The sequence below is a fragment of the Colobus angolensis genome, unplaced genomic scaffold (assembly GCF_000951035.1).
Source record: "Colobus angolensis palliatus isolate OR3802 unplaced genomic scaffold, Cang.pa_1.0 Scaffold97, whole genome shotgun sequence".
Lineage (NCBI taxonomy): Eukaryota > Metazoa > Chordata > Mammalia > Primates > Cercopithecidae > Colobus > Colobus angolensis.
This window is the reverse complement of record NW_012123709.1, coordinates 6,618,106-6,625,208: the sequence shown is the minus strand read 5'-3', so window position 1 is coordinate 6,625,208 and position 7,103 is coordinate 6,618,106. Positions and strand designations below refer to the sequence as shown.

Here is a 7,103-nt window from a genome sequence, read left to right as displayed (position 1 = left end):
TTTTTTTTTTTTTGGTAGCTTAACTACAAGATACTTTGTAGTGTCTCAATTTTTATTACAGATTTACACCTTCAATTCAATTATTGCTGATATGGAAGAACTTTTTTTTCAGTATCTATTTTAGATTTAGTGGGTACATATGCAGATTTGTTACATGGGATACTACTTGATGTTCAGGTTTGGAGTACAAATGTATCCATTATCCAGATGGTGAGCATAGTATGCAATAGTTACTTTTTTAGCCCTTGTCCTTCTCCTTCCATCTCCCATCTAATAGTCTGTTACTTTGTACTGTTTTCTATTATAAATTGGGGATAAGCCATTATTATTATATATTAGCTTCACAACAACTAGGTTCAAGTCATGGAAAACAATTTCGCACAAACAACTTTAGGAAACACTGCTTTGAAAACTAATCTGAATTATAGCTGAGGCCACAGAAACCAAATATCTACTGAAGGTTCTTTTAAGAAAAACAAGTTAGCTGGGAATGGTGGCTCACGCCTGTAACGACAGCACTTTAGGAGGCTGAGGTGGTTGGATCACGAGGTCAGGAGATTGAGACCATCCTGGCCAACATGGTGAAATGCTGTCTATACTAAAATAAGAAAAAATTAGCCGGGCATGGTGGCACACGCCTGTAGTCCCAGCTACTGAGGAGGCTGACGCAGGGGAATCGCTTGAACCAGGGAGGTGGAGGTTGCAGTGAGCTGAGATTGTGCCACTGCACTCCAGCCTGGTGACAAAGCAAGACTCTGTCTCAAAAAAAAAAAAAAAAAAGGAAGAAAAGAAAAAAGAGAAAAACAAGTTGCATTGAAAGAGGACATCATTAACAGTATATCTCTTCAATAATGGTTTATTATATTCTCATTCTTCTCATTCCTCTCTTACTGTGTCTCAAATCTCTTTACAGGCTAAAAAAAACTGTTCAGAATTAATCCTATTCATAAAGAACAGCACTTACTGAGTATTGCATTTTCTTCTTCAAAGTCTTCAGCATACATTGGGAATACACCATATGGACCATTTTCATGTTTTTAGTTTTGGGTTTTTTTTTTTGCTAAAGAAACTGCAACTAGATTTAGGACCTCATTCTATTAGGTCAGTATTTGTCTAGTAAACTTCAGCATAAGCAAAATAAAATACGTGTTGCTCTGGACTGAAACCCCTCAAAATCATATTTTAAAAATTACAGAAAAAATTAAATGAAATTTTGTTTTTAAAAATCTTGTAGATGAAAAGATATGATATATAGTAGGTTTAAGTATCTATTTCAATGGTTCCCAAAGTGGGGCCCTCAGATGCCCAGGTCCAAACTATTTGAACAGGAATACTAACATGGTGACATTTGCTGTAAGGGTGCAAATACAATAGTGGGTAAAAATGCTGGTACTTTAGCACAAATAAAGGCAGTAACACCAAACTATTAGCAGTCATGGTATTCTTCACTATGCACAGGAAAGGTCTGAAAAGGAAGGGCAGGCCGGGCATGGTGTCTTACACCTGTAATCCCAGCACTTTGGGAGGCCAAGGCGGGAGGATCACCAGAGGTCAGGAGTTTGAGACCAGCCTGGCCAACATGGTGAAACCCCACCTCTACAAAAAATACAAAATTTAGCTGGACATGGTGGTTGCATGCCTGTAGTCTCAGCTACTTGGAAGGCTGAGGCAGGAGGATTGAGCCCGGAAGGTTAAGGCTATAGTGAGCTGTGATCATGCTACTGCACTATAGCCTGGGTAACAGAACAAGCCCCTGTCTCAAAAATAAAAAGAATGCCTATGATGAAGCAGTGAAAATTTTACTACATCTTAATCCTTGAATATGTCTTTTTAATATTTCAAATGATGAGACTGGAAGCACACATGAGCATTCCTACACACTGCCTGAGGAAAAAACCCTATGTGACTAAGTCGTGAAGTGAATTAACCACTTTAATGGAATATCATTTCTACTTGAAAGGAGTACTGACAATGTTATTTCAACTGGGATTTTTGGGAGACATTTTCTCAAAAAACGAGATTCTGTCATTTCAAGGAAAACAACAGACAGGCCATAATAAATTTCAATAATAAAACCGCTAATAATAAAATTCAAGCTTCTGAACAAAAAATTAGAATTTTATAAAACTTATATCCACCACTGCTTTCCAAAGGTATTCTGATGAGATTGATGGTGATATTGATGAATGTATTTTGATACTGGATAGTCAAATGTATCAACATGTAGAAGATCTCGGTGAACCATTATTTTCTAAATGACCAATGTATGATGTTATAATATCATGCAAGGGTAAAAGATCCAAAGTTCAAGAAAAAAACAAGTTTTGATGGAGTATCAAAAAAGAAGCCTACGCAACATGGCAAAACCCTGTCCCTAAAAAAAAAATACAAAAAATTAGCCAGATGTGGTGATACACCTGTAGTCCCAACTACTCTGGAGGCTGAGGTGGGAGGATTACCTGAGTCCCCAGAGACTGAGGCTGCAGTGAGCTGTGATCACACCACTGCATTCCAACCCGGGTGACAAAGCAAGACCCCATCTCAAAAAAAAAAAAAAATATATATATATATACACACACATATATATATACACACACACACACACATAAATATATACATATCTGCAATAATCTAAAATGGCTATCTGTATGAGACTGGACATAGCTCACATTTTTTCAAGCAAATATCACACAATAAATTGAATGCAGATGAAAAATGCAGATGAAAATGACATACCAAATATCAAAGAAATTTGCAAAAAATGTAAGATTGTGCTACTTTGGGTTTAGAAACTTTTTCATAAAAACATTTATAACAATATGTGGTGAGCTTTTAAAGAATAGTTTAAATATTTCTGATTTAATTTCTAGTGATAAATACCAATAGATATAACCTACATAAACCAAAGCTCCTTGGGCCCTCAATGTATTTTTAAGAGTGTAAAGGAGTCCTGATTCCAAAACTTTGAGAACTGCTGCCTTCCCCTCCACTTTCCTTTGTTCCCTAGAAATTCTTCCTTGGAAGAAACATCCCTTTGCCATTTTAACTTACAGAGTTCCATTCAGGCCAGTTTTCCTACCTCCCTCCCATCTTTCCACCTCCCTCTCTTGACACAAAACCTGACCGAAGGACACTAGCCCACCCCATTTCCAGTGATTAGTTGTCAAGGTGGGCTAAGCCAAGAAAATCTGGGTTTTCCCTGAGACTAGATCTCTTTTTCTGGGAGATCTGGAATCACGGGGACAAGGTTGGCCAACTTGGGGTAGTGAGAATTCATTTTGCCTAAATGGGGAGAGGTTAGGCAAGTTCCTGCAAAGCCAAACTACTTCCTAGAAAGTCAAACATAATTATACTTTGTGCCACGACTGTGAGAATGCCTTTTATTGCACACTTTCTAACATTTTTACCAAACTGATAAATAAAAGCTGGTACCTAGAAGAAAAAAAGGCCAGGCGTGATGGCTCACGCCTGTAATCCCAGCACTTTGGGAGGCCAAGGCGGGTGGATCACCTGAGGTCAGGAGTTTGAGACCAGCCGAGCCAACATGGTGAAACCCCGTCTCTACTAAAAATACAAAAACTAGCCAGGCGTGGTGGCAGACACCTGTAATCCCAGCTACTTGGGAGGTTGAGGCAGGAGAATTGCTTGAACCAGGAGGCGGAGGTTGCAGTGAGCCGAGATCACGCCATTGCACTCCAGCCTAAGTGACAAGAGCGAGACTTCATCTCAAAAAAAAAAAAAAGTTTCCATATAATATAATTTGTTCCATCTCTAGAAATCAATTCAGCAATGAGAACTGAAAGCCATCACTTGATCTAAAGCATTAGTTAAGGTAGAAAAAAACATGGCCGGGTGCAGTGGCTCATGCCTGTAATCCCAGCATTTTGGGAAGCCAAGGCGGGTGGATCATGAGGTCAGGAGATCGAGACCATCCTGGCTAACCCGGTAAAACCCCATCTCCACTAAAAATACAAAAAATTAGCCGGGCATGGTGGCGGGCGTCTGTAGTCCCAGCTACTCAGGAAGCTGAGGCAGGAGAATGGCATGAACCCAGAAGGCGGAGCTGGCACTGAGCCGAGATCGCGCCACCGCACTCCAGCCTGGGTGACAGAGCGAGACTCCATCTCAAACAAACAAACAAACAAACAAAAAAACAAACAAAAATACACATACACACACACACACACAAATATACACACACTCCTATGTATTTAGTACCAGGAAACATGACTGACTAAATGGTATAGTCATCCAACAGAAAGCACACAATAATTGAAGCCACTGTAGAGGAGTAACTTATGACATGGGTCTCCAATATTACTGAGTGAAAAAGCAGATTACAAAAAAAAAATCTTATTTTTCAAGGAAGAGGGAACATATACAAGCATAGGAGAAAAGAGATGAGCAGATGACTGGCAAAATACAAAATTCTGATAGTGGTACCTTCTGAGTGGGAGAATTATCAGTAACATTTTCTAGTTTTGCCTAAAAATTTTCTAAATTTCTTAAAATAAGGTTTTTTTATCCATATTATAAAATAGCCACCAATTCAGGAAACAACCTTCAGCACAAACTCTACAACATGTTCAGTTTGTTCAGTTTAATATTTAAGAGACAATCTATTTTGAAAGACATCTAAAATGACCAATATTTAAACCTATACATTAATATTTTTCAATCATATGCTTTAAATTTTGTAATTTTCATAAGGTTAGGCTTTATATCCATCTTGAAAAGGTAAGTTTTCTATTTGTCGTTAAAATATGACCCACAGTATAGCGGTTTTTAAACAGCAAATGGTGCTCAAAAATCGCAATATAAATTCAGGCAGTGTACCTTACATAGAATGCTTCTAACATTGCTCATTTTCACAGGTTATGAAAACCCATTACAATTATCTAAGCATCTAATTATTCAGGTCCTTTGTTTCTCCTCCATTCTATTAGTTTTATAGTAATTTTAAGGCCTGTGAGGATGAAGTAGTCTGCGACAGCTACCACAAAGGTTACTATAAGTGGACACATTTCAAACAAGTTTATCACCACTACCATCCCTACCATAAAGCTGTCTTAATCAAGGGTAACACATTTCAAGGTTAACCAAGACAACCTCTTTACCTGTCACTGCTTAAGAAAAGGATTTTTTGGTCTTATTTAGAAATAACTTTCTCTATCTATTTTTCTCCAGAGCCCAATGTGTGGCTCTATCTCAAGCACCAGTCAGCAAAACTGCCTGCCGTAATGTTCAGTTTTTGTTATCTTTCCAAATGTAGGACACAGCTATCTTTTGATATCATGACTTTTTAAAATTGATGCACGAACTTCTTGAAAGTTCAGCCAGGCATGGTGGCTCACGCCTGTAATCCTAGCACTTTAGGAGGCTGAGGCAGGTAGATCATGAGGTCAGGAGTTCAAGACCAGCCTGGCTAAGATGGTGAAACCCATTTCTACTAAAACTGCAAAAATTAGCCAGGTCGGGTGGCAGGTGCCTGTAATCCCCAGCTACTCAGGAGACTGAGGCAGGAGAATTGCTTGAACCTGGGTGGCAGAGGTTGCAGTGTGATGAGATCGCACCACTGCACTCCAGCCTGGGTGACAGAGTGAGACTCCATCGCAAAAAAAAAAAAGGAAAAGAAAAGAAAGTTCAGATATACAGCGGTTGTAATTCTTCTGAAGGCTGGTTATGGGACACATTCATACTTTGCTGTTCAATAAATGTGGGGTGGAGAATAAAGTAAACTGACAGAATCACCATAGAAAATAAAATTCTAAGTGCTCTGACAACAAAAGAAACCTAAAACAGACACACACACACATACACACACACAGAGTTTTCCCTGCTAATCATTTTACAACGAAAACAACCAAGCAGCTAACACAGAGCCCACAAAATCAGAGTAAAAATTCTAACACTCAGTAAAATAAAAATGCACATAAACCCCTGTGATCTAAAAAAAAATGCTTAAGTATTCAACGCCAGACAGCAATTACAGCTACTGAGAACATCATTGTAAGCAAACTGAGGCAGAGAAAACAAAGGTGCCGAAGAGGATTTGAACACCTAACCTGCAGAAACCCACTGGATGGTTTCCTAGGTTCCGAGCTGGCACTGTCTTTCAGAATGATCTTCTAGAAGAGGTCACATAACACTGTTACAAAGGATCTGGAGAAAGGGACCCTTGCTTTATCACTCCGGCTCTCCAGTCATGCTTCACATTTTCGCTTCTTACAGTCTTTCACATGAAGTCAATTTACAGACTCCCATCAAGCCCTTCCAGACCTTTTTGTACTATCCATGACAAGTTCTTCACGTTATCTCTGCACTTTTGACAAATTCTTAGCAGTTAACTTACAAGGCAGTTAAGATTTTTGTTCAAGCACAATATAGCTAGAATAGGGTCATATACTCAATAAAACAAATATTTACCAAGCATTTATTGAGTGAAAGATAAAAAGCACAAAGCATAATTACAAAATATTCTGCCCTGCCACCATAAAAAAAATGTAAAAGGCTTACAGAATATAGCATAACATGACCAAAGCAAAAATAGTAAGGACTAAGGAGGGGAAGAAGGGAAAATATCAGCATGAACTGAATATGATCCAGAAGAGCCTTGATGGTCAGACATGTAAAGACGAATTGGGTAGGGTTAAGGGGTGGAGGTAAGGGGCACATTCTACAGGGGAAAAACAGCTGATACAGAAGCCTGAAAGGAAAAGGTCGGAGCACCTGTACAGGACTCTTACCTGCCGCATCTATGGTACAATGCGCCTTTCCAGAACACAGCAGCGCGCAGCCAGGCCCCGGCGAAAGGGATCGCTCAAACAGCACCAGAGGCTGCCTTCTAACTTTTCCTCCCTCACCGAGTCCGTTTTCATTGTTAGTTTCTCCTTAAACACAAACTCAAAACCAATTGGCTGAGCACGCAGGAACAAGGAAAACCTGACTGAAGAATGAGCCCTTAAAACTTAAGGGCCTTGGGTCCTAGCGCGGTGGCTCATACCTGGAATCCCAGCACTTTGGGAGACTAGAGGTGGGTCATTTGAGATCAGGAGTTCGAGACCAGCCTGGCCAACACGGTGAAACCCCGTCTCTACTAAAAA

The 7,103-nt window shown here is 39.5% G+C and overlaps 1 pseudogene; it reads right to left on the bottom strand.

Annotated features, from left to right (window-relative positions):
• Nucleotides 1–666: 666 nt before the first annotated feature.
• LOC105505039 overlaps nt 667–7,103 on the bottom strand; it is an 8,131-nt pseudogene continuing 1,694 nt past the window's right edge.